The sequence below is a fragment of the Dipodomys merriami genome, unplaced genomic scaffold, assembly GCF_024711535.1.
Source record: "Dipodomys merriami isolate MVZ:Mamm:240054 unplaced genomic scaffold, mDipMer1.0.p SCAF_27, whole genome shotgun sequence".
NCBI lineage: Eukaryota > Metazoa > Chordata > Mammalia > Rodentia > Heteromyidae > Dipodomys > Dipodomys merriami.
The window spans coordinates 12676589-12698572 of record NW_027204159.1 but is presented as its reverse complement, the minus strand read 5'-3'; the positions used below and the strand labels follow the sequence as shown (position 1 = coordinate 12698572).

General features: G+C 38.5%; 1 long non-coding RNA gene across 1 annotated transcript in view; it reads left to right on the top strand.

Annotated features, from left to right (window-relative positions):
* Positions 1-1254, top strand: part of LOC138837311 (uncharacterized) — a 109183-nt gene extending 107929 nt beyond the window's left edge. Inside the window, exon 4 of the long non-coding RNA XR_011375298.1 lies at positions 805-1254. This is a non-coding gene — a long non-coding RNA (uncharacterized lncRNA). The remainder of the gene's footprint in view (positions 1-804) is intronic.
* Positions 1255-21984: the final 20730 nt, after the last annotated feature.

Genomic DNA, 21984 nt, shown 5'->3' with positions numbered 1-21984 from the left:
GTAGCATAGCACAGCAGTAACTCAAGGCCAAGGGATAATAATTGTCCATCTGGGAATTTTGGTTTGTATTTCAGAAGCAACAGGGACCTATGGAAAGGTTCTGAGTGTGGAAGTCAGGTGCCCATGTTAGTGTTAGCAAAACGTCAGTGTTTTTAGCTCAATGAAAACGATAAGGAATGGGTTTCCTCACATGGTGCCTCTCATAGCATCACCAATAAGTTTAGCTATTCTATCATTCTGTGTGGGATATTTGTGATTTGTCTATGGAAGAAAATTCCCCAGAGCATTTTTGCAATCAGAGAGGCCTGACACTCTGTCGGCTGAAGTGCCCTGAAATCAATGCCACAGTGCTGCTATGCACATGCTAATTCCACTTCACCATTCAAATTACACAGATGATTACTCTCCATAGTCCACTTCACCCGGAAATTGCTGAATTTTCACTTTCTTTGTACTATGAAAGGAGCTCTTCTCCAATGTACAAAAACACCTGAAGTTTTCCTTTTATCATTCTCACCCCTATATTTGGGGATGGATATTTGAGTACTTTATTTTTGTTAAGCTAATGCTAGCTGTGACATAGCCACATCGCTGTGGGTCTCAAATGCTTACCTGAAAAAAAAACCCAGTTAGTCTTTTCAGATTTAAGAGATGATGTGCTTGTGAACATGGGCATCAGTGTTTTCCGGTGGTCTTGTAAGAGCACTGACCAGCTCAATATTGCCATCATGGTGAACAGTGCCAAATGTGTGCCCTAACATAATTAAGTCTGGGCTTCTATTAATTTCAGTATTTTTTTTCCAGGGTGAGCCATAAGTGGTACATATGAGGAAGGAAGTCTGACAAACTGGTTCTCAAGATCATCTGGAATAAAAGACAAATGCGCTTTTGGAAAAGACGAGAAGGAGGGAAATTTCCCCCATTCTGGAGTTGTGGTTAACATTAGAAATACTAAGATTCATTTTTTTAAATTTATGCTTTTAATAGACATTAGAATACGGTTATTACCATGTCTGGGCCTGTTCTTGTCTTCTGTAATAGAGTTGTGAGCAAGATAATCCAAATTCTGGCTCTCCCTGGGGAGCTAACAATAAATAAGCGAACTTATTTAACTAAAGAAGAAAATACTAGACTGTGATAAGTGTTTTGGAGACAATGAAATAGTATGAGAGAATAGAGAATACTTGAGTACCTGAAAACTGTTGCATATTGGGTGGTCAGAAGAAACCTGTGGAAATGACTTTTCAAAATGATGGGAAGAAAATATTTGATAAAACTCAAGTTGTGGGGGGAGAGCACATTGAGGAAGCAACTCAGATGAGATCATTGACCCCAAGGTAGTGGTTCAGCCCAGCTTCCCATCAGTGGATGAGTGGATAAAGACAATATGATCCATATGCAAATTCAATTCCTTTTTAGCCTAAAAAGAAGGAAATCCTGTCATTTGCAGCAAAATGAGTAAATTAAGCCAGACTCAGGAAGATGAGTATTGCATTTGTTTTTCATATGTGGAATTGAATAAAAGAGTCTGAATGTAGAACATTATTACTAAAGATTGAGAGGGGGGTGATAAGGGAGATTGATGAGTGTATATTTGAGAAATATATATTTGACTCAGTATATATGTGTTGAAACTTCAGCCTGAACCATTAGTATGTCCATGTTCATCCAGACTTACAAAAAGGTAAATACACTGAGACACTGAGACTAAAAAATAGCTTTAAAAACAATAACAACAATAGAAAGAACACTAGTGAGCTCTAAAGGTAGGGAATGAGGGAAATCTTGGAAACTTTTAAACTTTATTTATTTATTTTTTTGCTCTGGTCCTGGGACTTGAACTCAGGACTTGGGTGTTGTTCCTGAGCTATTTTTGCTTAAGGCTAGAGTTCTACCACTAGAAAGATAGTGATAGAATGCTTCCAGCTTTTTTGGTAACTAATTGGAGAAAGAGTGTCTCACACACTTCCTGCCCAGGATGGCTTTGGAATGTGAGCCTCAGATCTCAACCTCCTGAGTAGTTAGGATTACAGCCATGAGCCACTGGTGCCCAGCTGGATTTAATTTTTTAATATAAAATATGAAACCATAAATTATTAGAAGGAAATATAAGTAAATATATCACAGTAGAAAGGAATTTTCTAAGTTGGAAATGAACAGTAGGAAGTACAAAGGAAAACAGAAAAAAATCTGAAATAAATGTGACAATGCATTGAAAATTCACAAAATAAAACCAGAACACCACAAATACCTCAATTAACAAGATGATAAAAGATATGGATATAAGGTTTAGCTGAAAGGAAACCACCACCTGGTTCAGGTAGAAAAGAATTTATTAGGGGGAGAGCATACAGTGGAGAGAGGAAAGGAAGGGAAGGGAAAGAAGAGGAAAAAAGAAAGACTTCCTGAGGGATTGTGGTTAACGTAGAGGGAGAGGGTAGGGAGGAGGAGTGGCCACAGCCGATGCAGATGTGACCTCAGAGTACTGGAACCTCCCACAGTCTGAAGAAGGTATGACCAGGGCATTCCAGGATGTGATCTCAGAGAAAGAGAAGGTAACTGCCCCCAGGTGCCTCAGTTACCTGGGTTATGAATGATGGGCCTTGGGCTTCTAGGGAAGGGGCTACCTGTGTATCCAGGAAGAACAATGGAGAAAGGGCTATTTTTCCTGGGCACACTTAACAATGGGCAGGCAATTCCCATAGGAATAAATACAACTATCCTCTAAACTTAAGAAATAAAGTTCAGGCTTGCTAAAAATAAATTTTATTGATTAAAAAAAGGAAGCAAGGTGATTTCGTTGTTGGTGTTATGGTAGTGAAGAAAAATATAGTAGTTTGTGTTACTGATGGAGTGTAAGCTAGACAGGATCAGGGACTTCTTATGTAGACTCCCATTATGTTTAATGTTTAGCTTTGGAAAATATGTATTAAAATTAAAATCTATATTGGATAGTGTAATCTGAGCTTTAGTTGAGAAGATTCCCAAATGGAGTGATCAGAGAAGTGGATAAAAGTTTGAATGCAGGCATACATATTACATGTAAGAGCTCAGAAAGAGAAAAGGGTACAAAAGTAAGATTATACTGCCCCTGGCTATAATCCTCTATACATCACCTTCACAATAAAATCAAATAAAAATTTGCCATTAGTATTGAGGCAGGTAAATTGTGGAAAATGAGGCCTGGTGAAGCAGCTCAGAAACATAGTATTTAGAAACACAGAAGCACTATCTTTGCTTCAAAGAAAGAGAATAGGATGCATTCCTTCCTGAGGGATGCATTTCTCATCCCAAGAATTAACATTTGTTTGGCAGGATGTATGCCTTCCTGAGAGAAATGCTCCCACCAAATGTAAGAAACCTCCAAGCCAAAATGTAGACAAGAAGACATCTGTTTTATGGCAGGATACACTCTTACCTGAAAGAAATGTACAAAACATCCAGAAACTCAGCAAGTGTAACATTAGGAGTGATTAGAGAAAGATAAAACACCTGTCTTCACATAACTTTAAAGTCAGACCCCCTGCCTTTACCATATAAATACCCTTAACAGCCAAGAAGCTGGATGTATCTCTCTCCCTTGGAGAGCACCCACACTCTGTTAGAGTATGTCCCTGCCTTTCTGCTTGTCTGTTTGTCTGCTTGCCTGTTTACTCACTCACTCAATATAGTTCCACCCAGTTTTCTTACCATTATGACTTGTCCAGAAATTCTTATTCTGTGATCTCAGTCAAGGACCTTAAGTGAGGAGTCCCTACGTTAGAGGGAATCTTTACAAACCCTCACTTGCATCTGGTGATAATATAATGCTATGAATAAAAACAAAATTATAAGTGGTTCCTGCAGTAGGTATTTTATTCAAAACAATAATAATTTTCTGTTGCCACAGTTCATTCATTCTATCTCCTCTTTCTCCCTCTGTCTGAAAGAAAATACAACCCATAGTTGACAAGTCAATAAACTGGGGATAAGTTTATAGATGATTTTTATCTTCTTATTTTCTGTACTTTCTGAATGTTTTACAATGAGCATCTATTACTTTTATAGTCAGGAGGAAATAACAATTATCTTACAAATAAAAGGCAGCCCCTGAAACACAAATTTGTAGATTTTGACGATCCTTGTATAATGGTCATGTCGCTATTTCCTTCCATAACTGCTCCTGCTGGCTGTAAGGGAGAATGAGAAGAAATCATCAATCTTATTTTTTATAGGTATTTAAGAAATTTTAAATTGGTGAAAGGAGTGAGTGAATCTATCATTAGGGGAAATGCTTGCCTGGTACTGCTGGCTCGTGTCTGTAATCTTAGCTACTCAGGAGGCTGAGATATGATGTTGGAGGTTCAAAGATAGAGCAGAAGAGCCTATAAGACTTATCTCCAATTAACTTCCATAAAAGCTAGAAGTGAAAGTTTGGCTCAAGAGGTAGAGGGCAAGCCTTAAGCAAAAAAGCTAAAGAACAGTGACCATGCCCTGAGTTCAAACCCCAGTACTGGCACAAAGTATATAAATGAATAAATAGAGAAGGTATTTTGCGGAAGCTAAAGTTTCCTTGGGATCAAGTCAATGTATTTTTTTTTAACACATACATACCATTACTTGCTCAATTATCTTAAAAAAATAGTACTAGGATTTGAACTATGGTGTTTATGCTCACTAGGCAGACGTCCTGTTACTTACACTATCTCCTTTTTGCTTTAGGTTATTTTTTAGATGAGGTCTTATCTTTTTGCCTGGACCAGTTGAACCCAGTTCTCATACCTGTGACCCCCCATCTAGCTTGAACCATAATTGTACACCTCCTCCAAGTTTGTGGGTTGTTAGATAAGGTTTTGCTAACTTTTTTTGTCAAGGTTGGCTTGGAACTGTAATTCTTCCCTGACTGTGCCTCCTGGCATAGCTGTGAGTATAGATGTGAGTTACCATGCCCAGACTTGCTGAATTATTTAAAATACTTTCAGATAGGGATTCAGTTGAGAAAATAAATTCCTATATGTAAATGCCAATATATATATATAAGAACAATCATCTCTGGGTTGATTAGGGATGTATTGTCATTCATACTTGAGGATGATTTGGGACCAAAACCATCACATTGAATGCATTTTAAGGGACTAAGAACTTTCTTCATAAAAAAAGGAAAGGCAGGGCTTGTGGTGTGTAGTGTTTTTCGTGGGAGCCTGGAGGGAAATATATTATGTAAGAGACCCGGGACCACACAAATGTGTGCTATAGATTTCTTAATGACTGTGCTTGAATTTCCTTACCTGTGCCATGGGAAAGGACCTGCGTTTTGGGTGAACATACATACAGGAAAAGATGATCATGCCTGGCACATTGTAACAGTCAGTAAATAGTAGTGATAGAGCTGCTGCTGCTGCTGACACTAAGGGTGATTAGAACAGTTTCAAATGAATGAAAAAGTATTTGGCCTCAGTGGGCTGCTGGACAAGAAATTTCCATTTTTCTTCATCTGGCAGCTTGATGTGTCTTTTGTCTATTGCCTAGAAACCAAGCAAAGGTGATCATTGCAAGACATTCTATACTCCATTTCTCTGAGTTGTTGGCTGCCATTACGACAGAAAAAATATCTTCAAATGTTACTCATTTGCTATCCTACTTCAAAGTAAATTACTCAGTGCTACCCAGTGGCTTGAAAAAAATTGTCTTCAAAGTGCCTTCCTCATGGAGTAGCTGAGTCATTCTGGGAGAATCGGAGTTAATTACTAGGGAATGAGGGGAATGGAAATGACATTTTTAGTTAGGTTGCATCTGAATAAGGACAGCATGATTGGCTGTTTATAAACCTTGCAGAGTATCCCTTATTATCATGTAAGAGAAACCCATAAGGAATAGATAATAAAATTCAGTACAAAGTATTATGCTTTTACAAAATGCTATTGAAAAGCCAAATTTTACTATTTATGATCCTATGTAAACATCATTAAGTCTAGATTCTGTATTGCCCCCAAAGATATATTTTAGTATCTCCTGTAAAATTAGAGCTGAATTTTATGACTCTCTTTTCATGGGTATATGCTCTGTCAGCAGATGTTAACTGAAGATGCATGAAGAGGAGAAAGTCAATGTGACATCAGTCCCTTCCTAATGCTTGCTGCTGTATAAAACATCACAGCAGAGCTATAAGGCAAGAAGTAACTGAACTGTCACAAAGAAGAACTCAAGTGCTTGCATTTCCCCAAGACTGAGAAATGTTTAAACAAATAGATCACACATCAAACAGTAAATGGTTCCATTCTCCTTTCTCAACTCCATACTATTAGGGAGTGAACAAGTTTAACCAGCCAAAGGTATTGCTGTTTGCTCATGATAATGGATGGTGACTTGGCTAGAACTCCCAGGTGTTCCCAGCCCTATGCTGTATCTTCCTGGTATTGCTCAACTGTAGCTAATAACTCAGATTAATTCACAATATTAGCTTTCTACTCAGCTAGATCAGACCCTAGGAGTATTCATTCTTTTCAATAATTAATGGCTTCTTTAATTGAATAGTATATAAGATGAGCAGAAAAGCTCAAAAGCTATGTATATGTGGCCATATAAGATGATGGTAAGCGAAATGAACCCCAAGATAGGGACACAAGAGGTCTTTCTTTGTTGTTGTTGTTTTTAATATACTATGTGATTTTTTTTGTTTCCTTTGTATGTTCTTCCCCCTGTGGTATATCCCCTGTTGTCACTGTACTTGATTTTGGTACCTTGCCTCTTGTATGTACTTTTGTATAATTTGAGGGGGGGGGGAAGGACAGAAACAAAAAGCTGAAACAAGGACACAGGATGACCCATTGCAACAATGATACCCACAGGACACTATATTGGAAATGAACTTTACAAATTTGGGGGGCGGGAGTAGTGAGGGAGGTGGGTAAGGGAAGGGATAGTGGGAGAACAAAGGAGGGGGAAATAATGCTGGACCTTACTCATGTAAACGTAACCCCTCTGCGCAGCATCTTTACAATAAAATAAAAATTTGAGAACAGGGTCTTGACGCAGTGCTATTAATGAGTCATCAGAAAAGGGCAGGTTATTGTGAACTGCACTGATGCAATAATTTCTTTCAGAAAGCCTTTTATATAGATGGATATGATGGGGATGCGGATGTAGGCTGTAATGGCAAGGGACAGTTCTGGCAAGAGACTGAGCAGGGGAAAAGGTGAAAATATATGATGAGCACTGTGTGATGCATTTCTACCTATCCTCTATTTCCTACAGTTGTCAGTATAAGCTGATTTGTTTGAATTCTGCTTTTTTCTGCTTCAAATTTAAGTTCCTCTTCTTCAGACTTCTAAGGAGTCTGGAAAGATGGACTCAGAATCTCCAGATGAGCCTGGCCCACGAGCACAGATTGATGGCATGATTCACAGCAGTGATTAATTCACCTTTTGTCTGTGATGACATCCAGGGGTAATTTTTCTGTGCACTGTCATATCTTGTTCTTGTGGTATGCCTAACTCCTAAAATGGTCCCTCATCCAATGTTTTTACACCAAGGAAAACAAACAAGCATGCAGATTGTAGGAATCAAGTTGTAACTAATCTTACCATAATTCCCTCCATGTAAAACAAGTGAGAGATTTCTTTAATCAAGTAAGCTAACCACTTTTCATTAAGAGATTTGATAATTTTCATGTATTGGTTGTTTAGATTGTTTCAGGTATTATGGAAAGTACTTTAGGAAGACTGTCCAATTCAAGTGTCCACAATCATCACATGAATTAGAGAAAGATGGCCAGATCCATATTATTCTCTATGGACCAACCCTGCTCAAGATATTTCTGATTGACTGATTTATTATTTAAGTTGAACCACAGCCATATAAAATGTTTACTGGCATGATCACCTTGTGTCAAATGAATAAATGGATTTTGCAATCAAGAGAACCTTTGCAAGTCTTCCCTGTGAATAAGTGGTAGAATTGGTATCTGAGTCCAGTTTTGGTGTCTAGGAAATTGTGTCCTTAACTGTCATAATCTGGATAAAAGCCATTTGTAGCACCTCTCACATTGATCATAACTCAAAGATAGAGCTGTGGTTGAGAATACAGTATCCAGGATCGTACGCTATGATTTCTTTCAACTTGCATTGAATACAACTAATTTGAATCAGGCAATTTGGGGAGCAAAAATATAACGAAACACTAGGACACTCATGCTTTGCTGAACAGTACCATTTGCTGCTTGAAACAATTACTAGAATAATGCTGTTTTCCTTGGCTATGTTGTGCATGACTAGCCAACAATTTATCTTATATGGAACACAAGTAATGCACTGGCTCTGGCTCTTAGGCTAATGTAAAATCACTAAAGGATAACTCCAAGTGAACCTCTGGCTCCACCACCTGGTTAGGTGCCCTGGAACATAGAGGTGTAATAATGAATACACCTTTTCATTAAGCCCCCCACTCTTTTTATTGTGAAAATACCATACAGAGGGGTTATAATTACATGAGCAAGGTAATGAGTACATTTCTTATCAAGCATTGTTGCTTTCTCTTTTGTTTCCCCTTCCCATCTCTCTCCCCTTCCCCCTCGCCCCCTCCCCCCCGCACCAAAATTGTAAAGTTCATTTTTTGACATAACATCTTGTACATATCATTGTTGCAATGGGTCCACCTGTATCCCTATTTAAACAATTTGTTTTTTCCCTTCCCCTCCTCCACAAAGTATACCAACATCAAATACAGTGAAAACAGGGGTTATACCGTGGGGGAGGGACATACAAAGCAACAAAGAAATATCTTATAAATATGTTAGAAACAATAGCAAGAAAGAAAAAACAGGAACCCTACTTCATTGTTGGTGGGAGTGTAAACTTGTCAGCCACTTTGGAAAGTAGTATGGAGGCTCCTCAAAAGACTCCACATAGAGCTCCCCTATGACCCAGCAATCCCACTTTTGGGCATTTACCCAAATGATCACAAACAAGACCATACTAAAGCTACCAGCACAACTACGTTTATTGCAGCATTATTTACCATAGCTAAGATCTGGAACCAACCCAGATGCCGCTCCATAGATGAATGGATCAAGAAAATGTGGTATATATACACAATGGAATTCTATGCCTCTGTTAGAAAGAATGACATTGCCCATTTGTTAGGAAATGGAAAGACTTGTAAAAAATTATATTAAGTGAAGTAAGCCAGGCCCAAAGAAACATAGGTCCCATGGTTTCCCTTATTTGCAATAATTAGTATATGTCCAAGACAAGCAGAAAAGGTCAGATAAGCTGATGTTGGACAAAATGAACCCCAAGATAAGGACTCAAATGGTTTTTCTTCATTAAGCCCTTTCATCCTAAATGTTGGGGTGTAATGCTCATATGGAGAGAACCAAAGATTTCAACAGTTACCCATGCAGGAATTTAGGGTAGGAGAAGGATAAGAACTGGTAGGCATGAAATATCCAGCTGTGCAATCCAGGGACCACAGAGTACACCAGGGGAGATAAAAACACTGCAAGAGGCTTATCTTACTCAGCCATGAAAGCAGCCAAGGTTCTTATGAATCTTATGACACACTTATCCTGCCTACCTCCTTGGCAACTTTGGATACAACCGACCTGCATATCTAAGTACTAAATCAGTACCTTTATGTAGGGTTAGCATAGTAGTGGACCTTAGATACTAGAAAAATAGTAACAAGAAGGCATAAACTCCTTGGCTGCGTTAGGCCTATGCTATGACCTAGACAAGGTACAATGACCTTGACGCATGCTGACTGTTTTGAAAGGAAAAGGAGAAGGTGCTGTGGCTGTTTTCAGTGGGGAGCAGAAGTAGGGTGGGAAAGTGTCAGTCTTAGAAAAATATAGCTAAATTCAGAAGAAACCTGAATAAGAGCAAGAGACATCACTCACTAGGCAAAAGTAAATGTTTTAAAAGCTGAGACGAAACTCTGGTGTTGCCCGTACTGGTAGCTCATACCTGTAATCCTAGCTACTCAGGAGGCTGAGATCTAAGGATTACAGTTCAAAGCCAGCACAAGCAGATTATAGTTCTCAGCCAGCACAGTGGAGATTCTTATCTCCATTTAACCACCAGAAATCTGGAATTGGTGCTGTGGCCCAAAGTGATAGAGTGCTAGCCTTGAGTAGAAAAGCTCAGGAATAGCACCTAGGCTCTGAATTCAAGCTCCACGACTGACAAAATCCCAAAGCAATAAAATTCTGGCATGTTCGTGGTCAAAGTGGGTGGATGGAAAGGGGAAAAGAGGATGAGGAAATTCAAAGGATGAAGTAGATTAAGACTAGCGTGGAGAGGATTATCGAAGGCTTTGTATGTTTCTGAGAAACATTGGGATTTTATCCTAATGGGCATTCGAAGCCAATGAAAGTTTTAAGCTTGGCACTTGGCACTTGGCCAGGTAAATTTCAGCTAGAGGTTGGAGGAGAGAGTGGAAATGCTAATGGCTAGATAAGAAATTCAACTCCAAACAGGGTGCTGGTGGCTCACACCTGTAATCCTAGCTACTCAGGATGCTGAGATCTGAAGATTGCAGTTCAAAGCCAGCCTGACCAGGAGCTTCCATGAGACTCTTATCTCCAATTAACCACCAGAAAACCGAAAGTGCGCTGTGGTTCAAGTGATAGGGTGCTCACCTTGAGCTGAAGAGCTCAGGGTCAGCACCCAGGCCCAGAGTTCAAGCCTCGTGACTGACCAAAACAAAAACAAAAACAAAAAAATGAAAGAAAGAAAGACAGAAAGAAATTCAGCTCCAATGCTAGCCATCTTCCAGTGAATTTCCTGTACAACCTTTCCCTCGGCAGTTGAAAAATGTTCCATGTTAGCCAGGTACCCTTAGCTCACACCTATAATCCTAGCAACTCCGGAGGCTGAGATCTGAGGATTGTGGTTCAAAGTCAGCCTGGGCAGAAAAGTTCTTGTGATTCTTATCTCCAATTAACCACCAAAGAGCTGGAAGTGGAGTAGTGGCTCAAATAGTAGAATGCTTAGTCTTGAGCAAAAAAGTTCAGGGACAAAGTCCAGGCCCTGAGTTCAAACCTCCCCCCGCCCACATACACACACACACACACACACACACACACACACACACACACACACACACAAATGCTCCATGTTTAAAATGGCACCTGAGCCTGCAGGACGTAACCTGAACATGGATGTTTGCCAAGATCAGATGATAGGAACATTGAGGGCTTGACTCTTATATGGCCTGCATGCTTTCTACTTTTTTTTTTTTTTTTTTTGCTACAAATGCATTCTTTTATTCCTAACAGGCGAAGAGATGAACATCAGCTTAGCACTCAACAAAAGATAGCACTTGATAGTGGCGTAAGAAGTTTAACTTAGTTCTGTGTTAGGGAATTTGCAAAACTATTTGTGATTTAAAATTGAGAATGCTATCCAAGCCAGGCTATCCTCTTTTCTAAATGTCTCAGATTAATTTATACATATTCATGGACAGTACAGCAAAAGTCATTCTTTTTTTCAAAAAATTTAAATACATATATATACATATATACACATATATGTATACACACACATTTATATATACATATATATATATGTGTGTGTTTATGCCTTTTCTTTTTTGGTACTGGGGATGGAACCCTAGATATTGCACTTGCTAGGCACTCACTTTGCCACTGAGTTACATACCAGTCGTGCAATTATCATTCTTATAAAAAAGCAGTTAAAAAAAAGGCAGTTTAATACTGTCCTCAAGATTAGGAGCTGGCATAGGTCCCATGGTTTCCCTTATTTGCAATAACTAGTATATGTCTAGGACAAAAGTCAAAAGCTATGTACATATGACCATATAAGATGATGGTAAGTGAAATAAACCCCAAGATAGGGACACAAGTATTTTTTTTCTTTCTTGCTATTGATTTTTAACATATTTATAATGTACTATGTGTAATTTTTTGTTTCTTTTGTATGGTCTTCCCCCACGGTATAACCCCTGTTTTCATTGTATTTGATTCCAGTGCCCTGCATCTTGTATATGCATTTTTATAATTTGGGGAGGGGAAGGGAAATAACAAAATGCTGAAATAAGGATACAGGTTGATCCATTGTAACAATGAGATGTACAAAACACTATGTTGAATATAAACTTTACAATTTTGTGGGGGGGGGAAGAGTTGGGGAGGTGGGGAAGGAAGGGATGGTAGAGGAAAAACAAAGGAGGAGGTAACAATGCTCAATAGGAAATGTACTCATTACCTTACTCATGTAACTGTAAACCCTCTGTACACTAGTTTTATAATAAAAAACAATATAAAAAGATTAGGAGATGGCTATTGATTACCATAAACACCTCTTTTCTCAACAGTATTTTAAAACTTGACCTTTTATTTCCTCAGTTGTTTTGGTTATCTATAGTTCATTACAACTTTATACAAGAATCTAGGGTCTTGCCACTTACATTAGTTAAGGCTACACAAGTGTTAGTGAAAGATTCTCAGAGTGGTTTGGTCTTGGTGTAAAAACTCAATAGAATCTCAAATTGACATTAAACTGCTTCAAGGATGGAGTGGATTTCATTATGTTAAGGAATAAGGACAGTTGTCCTTATTTGGAAAGTTGTTCACTCAACTTGGTTAATTATAGTGGTTATTCCCACATATCTTTTCTACACAGAAATACTCCTTAGTGCTATATGACTTAGAGATGCACCCAGCAAGGCCCTTAAACACTGGGTGAACCAAAGGAAATAATAGAAGAGAGATGACAAGAGAGTCAGAGCAGAGTGGGTTTTCCTTTTCATAAGGTAAGACCTAATAACTTAGAAATGTCAAGTATCATGAAATATACTCAGCCCCACTCCTAAGATGAAGAAAATCTTTGGTAGGGCTCTGTTCCATAATCCAATGCAAGTGATTTGTGTGTGTGTGTGTGTGTGTGTGTGTGTGTGTGTGTGTGTGTGTGTGTGTGTGTGTGTGTGTGTGTGTGTATGTGTGTGTGTGTGTGTGTGTGTGTGTTTATGGGCCAGTCCTGGGACTGGAACTCAGGGCCTGTGCACTATCCATGAGCTTTTATATTCAAGACTAGATCTACACCTGATATTTTAGTCAGTAATTATAGATAAGAATCTCACAGACTTTCCTGCCAGGGCTTGTTTCAAACTGCAATTGTCAGCTTCCAGCTTCCCGAGTAGCTAGGATTATAGGCATGAGCCATGGGTGCCAGGCTCAATATGGGAGATTTTGAGAAGCTGCTTTTTATTTATATAGCATTGAAAAGTGGTATGCAGGGAAGTCAATGATTCATTCTAACCAGTGCTCACAGATAACTCTATTTGTTTTCCCTGATTTTAAATGGATGCAGGCCACATACTTAAATTATATATTCAATAAACCTGATACTTGGCTTCTCTTGTCATGGCTTGACAGTATCCTTAAACTTCAATGGACCAGAAAATACAATTGGACAATTATTACTCAGACTGCAAGCAATAAACCTGATGGATGAAAAGCCAAGGATTTACTATAGTTACAGAAGCAGAACCCTTTAGCATCTGTGAGAACTAGCAATTTTCCACCAAAATTTAACAGCAAATCCTCTCCATCCCAACTAAACTTACAAGAACATATATGTGAATATTTTGATTTTCTGCCAGGAAGTTTCTAAGTTATTAATTAGTGGAGATTTTACGTGGGGGAATAATTGTGTCATAGATATTTTCTTGGATTTCTCTAATGTGTCCACACTTTTCATAGTGTTCTCAAGTGCATCTATTATTTATTACTTATTTTATTTTATTTTTTCTGCAAAGTACTGGGGTCTTTTCTGTTCAAGGGGCTCTACACCACTTGAGCTACACCTCCACTTCTTGCTTTTTGCTTGTTGATTGGAGAAAGGTCTCAGAATTTTTTCCCAACTCGCTTATGAACTGTGATTCTCATATCTCAGCCCCCCGAGTAGCTAAAAGTATAGATATGAGTCACCAGCTTTCTATGCATTTCATGTTAGCCTGGGTTTCATATCTTTCTAAGATTGAATAAGCATGAACTCTCATTTTACAAATTAAAAAAAATGGAGACTCACAGTAATTAAATGAGTTGCTAATGATCCATTCAAATTGATGAAGATCAGTACTCAAGCTAGATCTACAGTCTTCTGCGAGCATGTTTTTAGCATGATGATTAAGAATGTATACCTATGGAAGTGTAGCTGTGGCTCAAAGTGGTAGAGCAGTAGCAGTGAGCAAAAGAGCTCAGAGACAGGTGCTGAGGCTCTGAGTTCAAGCCCTACAACTGACAAAAAAAATTAAAGGATGTGGACCTAGAAAGTGAAGCCGAGTTCAAATTTGAGTACAACAAGAAAGAAAGAAGATAGCAATTTAATGACACATCTAAACCTCCTTGAAAAAGAGCAGCAAGATAAACCCCAATCCAGTAAACAGAAAGAAATAATCAAAATTAAATCAGAATTAAATGAATTAGAATCCAAAAAACTATAGAAAGAATCAACAAAACAAAGAGTTGGTTCTTCAAAAAACTTAACAAAATTGACAGACCCTTAGCAAATCTTATCAGAAAAAGAAGAGAACTCACCCAAATTAATAAACTCAGAGATGAGAATGGAAACATCACCACGGAAACAACCAAGATTCAGAACACTATAAGGGAATACTTCTCAAAACTTTATCCTAATAAGTTTGAGAACTTGACAGAAATGGACCTTTTCCTAGCAAATATTGACATGCCAAAACTAAACCAAGATGAGTTAAACCAGCTTAACAGGCCCATATCAAGCATTGAAATAGAAACAGCAATAAGAGACCTCCCAGCTAAGAAAAGTCCAGGACCAGATGGTTTTACAGCGGAATTTTACAAGGCCTTCAAAGCAGAGCTCACACCAATACTCCTCCAACTCTTCAATGAAATTGAAAGAGAAAGCTCACTACCGAACACATTCTATGAAGCCATCATAACCCTCATCCCAAAACCAGGCAGGGACTCATCAAAGAAAGAGAACTATAGACCCATTTCTTTGATGAACATTGATGCAAAACTTCTCAACAAAATTTTGGCCAATCGACTTCAACAATTCATCCAAAAAATCATACACCATGATCAAACAGGATTCATTTCAGGGTTGCGAAGCTGGTTCAATATACGCAAATCAACTAATATTATTCATCACATCAACAGGAGCAAGAATAAGAACCACATGGTTATCTCAATAGATGCAGAAAAAGCATTCAACAAGATCCAACACCCCTTTATGATGAAGGTTTTGGAAAAATTAGGAATCCATGGAACATTCCTCAATACAATAAAGGCTGTATATGACAAACCTACAGCCAGCATTATACTCAATGGTGAAAAACTAAAGCCATTTCCTCTTAACTCAGGAACAAGACAAGGATGCCCACTCTCTCCACTTCTCTTCAACCTAGTATTAGAATGCCTAGCTATAGCAATAAGACAAGATGCAGACATAAAGGGGATCCAAATAGGGAAAGAAAAATAAAACTCTCCCTCTTTGCAGATGACATGATCTTATATTTAAAGAATCCCATTGACTCTACTCCCAAATTACTCAAGCTGATTCAAAACCTTGGCAAAGTAGCAGGTTATAAAATTAACCCCCCAAAATCAATGGCTTTTCTGTATGCCAACAATGAGAAAAGTGTGGCTGAAATTAGGAAAGCAACTCCATTTGTAATAGCCCCACAAAAAATAAAATACCTAGGAATTAACTTAACTAAAGAAGTGAAGGACCTCTATGATGAAAACTTTAAAATCTTGAAAAAGGAAATCAACACAGAACTTAAAAAATGGCAAAACCTCCCATGCTCCTGGATTGGAAAGATTAACATCGTGAAAATGGCAATACTTCCCAAGGCTATCTACAAATTCAATGCAAAACCTATCAAAATTCCACCCTCATTCTTCAAGGAAATAGAAGAGGCAATCCAAAAATTCATATGGAACAATAAAAGACCCCGAATAGCAAAAACGCTCCTCAATGGAAAGAACACTGCTGGAGGAATATCAATACCAAACTTCAAATTCTACTATAAAGCCATAGTAATCAAAACAGCTTGGTATTGGCATAAGAACAGACCTCAGGACCAATGGAATAGAATTGAAAACCCAGAAATGAACCTACATACCTAAGCCATCTAATCTTCGTTAAGGGAGCTAAAACAATAGAATGGAAGAAAGACAGCCTCTTAAGTAAATGGTGCTGGCAAAATTGGTTAACTACATGTAGAAAACTTAAGCTAGATCCTTATATATCACCCTTCACCAGAATCAACTCCAAATGGATCAAAGACCTTGAACTCAAAGCAGACACTCTGAAAACATTACAGGATGGAATAGGAGAAACCCTAGGTCTCCTTGGCTGAGGCCGAAATTTTCTGAATAGAGACCCGGAAGCACAACAAATCAAAGAAAGGTTGGACAAATGGGATTGCATAAGGTTGCAGAGCTTCTGCAGGGCAAATGACATAGCTAGCAAGATCAATAGAAAGCCTACCGATTGGGAGAAGATCTTTACTAGCCATACAACGGACAAGGGTCTCATATCTAAAATATACTTGGAACTCAAAAAATTAAACCCCCCAACAACAAATCCTCAAAGAAACAACTGCCCAATAAATAAGTGGGCGAAAGACTTAAAGAGAAGCTTCTCTGAAGAAGAAAGACGGATGGCCAATAGACACATGAAGAAATGTTCAACATCCCTAGCCATAAAAGAAATGCAAATCAAAACAACATTGAGATATCACCTCACTCCAGTTAGAACGGCAAAAATCAAGAACTCTAACAACAACAGATGGTGGAGGGGATGTGGACAGAAAGGAACCTTATTTCATTGTTGGTGGGAATGTAAACTTGTTCAACCACTTTGGAAAGCAGTATGGAGGTTCCTCAAAAGACTTCACATAGAACTCCCCTATGACCCAGCAATCCCACTTTTGGGCATTTACCCAAATGTTTACAAACAAGACCACACTAAAGCTACCAGCACAACTATATTTATTGCAGCATTATTTACCATAGCTAAGATATGGAACCAACCCAGATGCCCCTCAGTAGATGAATGGATCAAGAAAATGTAGTATATATACACAATGGAATTCTATGCCTCCATCAGAAAGAATGACATTGCCCCATTTGTTAGGAAATGGAAAAACTTGGAAAAAATTATATTAAGTGAAGTAAGCCAGGCCCAAAGAAACATAGGTCCCATGGTTTCCCTTATTTGCAATATCTAGTATATGTATGAGTCAAGTGGAAAAGGTCAGATAATGTGATGTCAGGAAAATGAACCCTTAGATATGTATTTTCATGTTTTTTTCTTTAATGCATGTGTTTCTAAGGCATTTATAAGATTATCTCTTTCTTGCTTTGTATGTCCCTCCCCCACAGTATAACCCCTGCTTTCACTATATTTGATGTCAGTATAACATGTGGAGGTGATGGGGACAAACAAGTCGTTTAAGGATACAGGTGGACCTGTTGCAACAATGAGAAGTACAAGTTGTCATGTCCAAAACGAGCTTTACAACGTCGGTGGGGGGGAAGGGGGGGGGAAGGAGAAGGATTGGGATTGGGGGGGAGGGGGGAGGCTGGGAAGGGATGTGAAGGGTAAACAAAGGAGGAGGCTGCAATGCTTGGTAAGAAATGTACGCATTATCCTGCCCATGTAATTGTAAGTCCTCTGTACAGTATGTTCGCAAATAAAATTAAATTAAAAAAAAAAAGAAAGAAAGAAGAAAGGAGAGCAGGAAAGAAGAAAGGAAGGAAAGAATGAAGGAAGGAAAATAGAGAAAGAAAGCACAAACATAGAGTATAGAACTTATTCATGGATAAAGTCCTAGCCAGCTGCAAATCACTTAAAGTCCCTAACTCCTCTAACTATGTTCCTTCATTTATCAAATGGGGTCAGTCAAAAAACCCTCTTTATATTACCGTTGTGAGGATCCAGCAAGCAGATCTTTCTAGTCTTGTGCCTGTCACATAGTAAGCACACAAAAATGTTTAGGTGTCACTAAGGCTAATTCTAAGCCTGCATGATATGCAGCGCTGTTCTGGAGTATTATAAGGATCAAGTGTTGGAACTTCAGCAAATGAAAGGATAATGAAGCATCCTTTTCTTTAAACTGCATCTGCACTAAGCAGCAGGCAGCCCACATTTACCAAAACTGCTTTTCCCAGCGGGGACTGTGCTGGGCAGTATTTTATCTTTTCTATTGGCAAAGGTTTAGCTTTTTGCACATCTTTCAGCTCAGTGGGTTTATGGTGATTCTCCAAAGCTGGCCACAATTTACCTTTGACCTCAAAGGAAAAAAAAACCAACCAAAACAAAATCAGGAGCTAGACATGTATGAGGTGTCTGAAAAGCTCGCAGCCTAAGACTAGAACTATACTTTCTCTAGACTCCCACCACATGCAACCCGACCAGGCTGCTGTCTAAAAGGCTTCACACATTTTTTTGGAGTGAGAGTTGGGAAATGGGGGGACCACATGTGTTTTGTAGGAGGTAGATGGTGGCTGTGTATGTCAGTTTCCCTGTAGGTACCTGTAGGAAGTAGAGATACTAGAAACTGCTGGAAATGCTACATTCTAGCTTATGGCAAGATGGAGATACCTTCCTTAAGATCCTGTTCTTGGGTGAGACCACAAAGTCAAGTTGGATAAGCTGAGATGTGGTTAGACCGTGTTATTTCGAAAGGTGAAATTGTGAAATGTTGGGACAATTGGTGTAAAAGGAAATGGACAGGGAAATACCTACACTGAGAAGAAAAAGCCTCCCTCTTTCCTTAATCCTATAGCTTATTCACTTATTGTCTTATACATCCAGTTATTTTCTGATTCAAACACGGTTTGCTGACAATGGAAGTTTAATCATAAGCAAACAGCAGATACAACACTGGTCAGATGCAATCCTAACTACTCAGGAGGCTGAGAACTGAGTTTCCCTTCCAGCCTGGGCAGGGAAACTAGACACACACACACACACACACACACACACACACACACACACACACACACACACACACACACACACACACACACACAGCTGGGGGTAGAGCTATGGCTCAAATAGTAGACCACCAGCCTTGAGTGAAAAACCTAAAGGACAGTGCCCAGGCCCCTAGTACAATTGATCTATTCATCAGAGACAGAGAAGGCTGTCTTGAGTGAGAAATGGCTTAGTGGGGTTCTTCAATATAGGAAGGAATTACCTGTGTATGGGGTGGTTGGCAAGTTGGGTGAAGAATAAGAAAAACAGAGAACGACAGAGCCCCAGTAGCTCTAGGAATAAGAAGAATGACATAAAATGAGTTGGAAGAGTTCATCAAAATGACTAGTAACCATAGTGGATAGTGCTCAAGATGCAATGTAGGTATCATTTCACATAATCTTCCCTATGACCTGACAAAGTAGGAACAATGAGAAGCAGGAGAAGAGAATAGAGGCTTTCATAGACAAAATATTTTCATTTTGTGTTTAGGGAAATCAAAGAGCAGTGACAAGAACAAAATGGGACCAGGTTTCTTTTCAGGTTCCCATTGGTTGTTTTGGGAATCAATGCTAGGACTAAAATGGTCATGAGCTTTAAGCCTCAGATAAAGACACTACAGAATAATCCCTCTTCATGCTAATTTCTTCAATCCATAATCTGTTCGTCCTTTGCAGACTCAATTTTTGCATGGTGCGGGGAAGTGGAACTATTCAGAAAACTTGACATCATGTCCTGCACATCTAAGAACTATTCATTAAACACATGAACCATAGCTCTTTGATTCAGTCAGTTTCAGATTAATCATCTTTCTCTGGTGGGACAGAATATTGAATCCTCAGGTATACACTTACATGTCAAGTGGATGAGAAAATACTCGTAGTTTAGGACTTTATTGAATGGGAATTAGTAAAGGCGAGGGGTCAGAGCATGGGCATTGGAGTCAGTCAGATTCTGAACTGAAAAAATGGAGCAGGCATTTGTTCTGATCCAGGTCTGATGAGTCAGCATCTATGGAGCCAAACCAGATGTCCCTCAATGGATGAAAGGATCAAGAAAATGTGGTATAAAATTATATATATATATATGTATATATATATATATATATATACATACACACACATATACACACATACACAAACACACACACACAATGGAATTCTATGCCTCCATCAGAAAGAATGACATTGCCCCATTTGTTAGGCAATGGAAAGACATGGAAAAAATTATATTAGGGAAGTAAGCCAGGCCCAAAGAAACATAGTCCCATGGTTTCCCTTATTTGCAATAACTAGTATATATGCAGGACAAGCAGAAGAGGTCAAAAGTTATGTACATATGACCATATAAGCTGATGCTAAGTGAAATGAACCCCAAGATAGGGACAAAAGAGATTTTATCTTTTTTTCAATTCTCGTTAATGTACTTATAAAATACTATGTGATTTGTTTTTGTTTCTTTGTATTTTCTTCCCCCATTGTATAACCCCTGTTGTTACTGTATTTGATTCCAGTGTCCTGCATCATATATATATATATATATATATATATATATATATATATATATATATATATATATATATATATATATATATATATATATATATACACACACACACACACATTTTTCTAATTTGGAGAGGGGAAGGGAAATAACAAAATGCTGAAATAAGGATACAGGTTGACCCATTATAACAATGATATGTACAGACACTATGTTGAAAACAAATTTTACAATTTGTGGAAGGGAAGGGAAAAAACAAATCATTTAAATAGGGATATGGGTGGACGCATTGCAACAATGAGATGTACAAGTTTTATGTCAAAAAACAAACTTTACAACTTTGACTGGGGGTAGGGTGGGAGGGTGGGAGATGGGAAGGGATGGGAAAGGAAAACAAAGGAGGAGGCAACAATGCTTGATAAGAGATGTACTCATTACCTTGCCCATGTAATTATAACCCCTCTGTACAGTATTTTCACAATAAAAAAGAAAACAAATTTTACAACTTGGGGGGGCAGGGGAGGAGGGAAGAGTTGGGGAGGTGGGGAGGGAAAGGATGGTAGGGGAAAAACAAAGGAAGGGGTAACAATGCTTGATAGGAAATGTACTCATTACCTTGCTCATGTAACTATAACCCCTCTGTACAGTACCTGTACATTAAAAATATATCTTAAAAAAGAAAAGAGCTCAAGGATTGGCTAAGAGCATCATTGCAGGAGGGTTCCATTAGTATTTCCTGTCCCTGGGATCTCAGTTGTTAGGCAGTAATGCATCAGAATTCACTACCAGTAGAGCATGATGGTGTCAGGTGGAGAGTGCTGGGATTGATGGAGGAGGCTCTTGGTTGATAACAAAGTTAGTAAGGGTCTCCCAATGTAACTGTTTGTTGTGAGGACATAAGGACCAATCGTCTTGCTGTGTTAACAGAGGGGAGCCATTTCAGCAGCACTAGTGATCCTACCTGAAAGTGTGACAAGGTGGGTAGAGGGCTACATTTAGAGAGCTTGTTAGTTTCCTACAGCTGATTGTTAGCCTTGGCTTGACTGAAATCTTCATTTCCTCTTTCCATGTTTTATATATACACACACATACATACATATATGTATATATATATATATATATATATATATATATATATATTTCCAGGGATAAAGACATTAATATGTTGTTTGGGGGAGCCATTGTTCTTCCTGCCATTGAAGAAATGCAGAAGAACTTGCAGAAGAATAATATCTGCCCTCTCTCCTCTTGGATATAAAAATTTGCCTTTTGTCCTGTTCTCCTTCTAAATAATTGAGGGTGCCTGACACATTCTTTTCTCCAATTACTTGGGGATGATTATTATCTTCTGTTTGCATGTTGCTAGTAATTAGAAACTTCTAGAGTGTGAATAAAATGGTAGTAGAACCAGGTGCTGGAAGCTCATGCATTTAATCCTAGCTCCTCAGGAGTCTGAAATCTGAGGGTTGCAGTTCAAAGCCAGCATAGGCATGAAAGTCTATGAAATATTTATCTA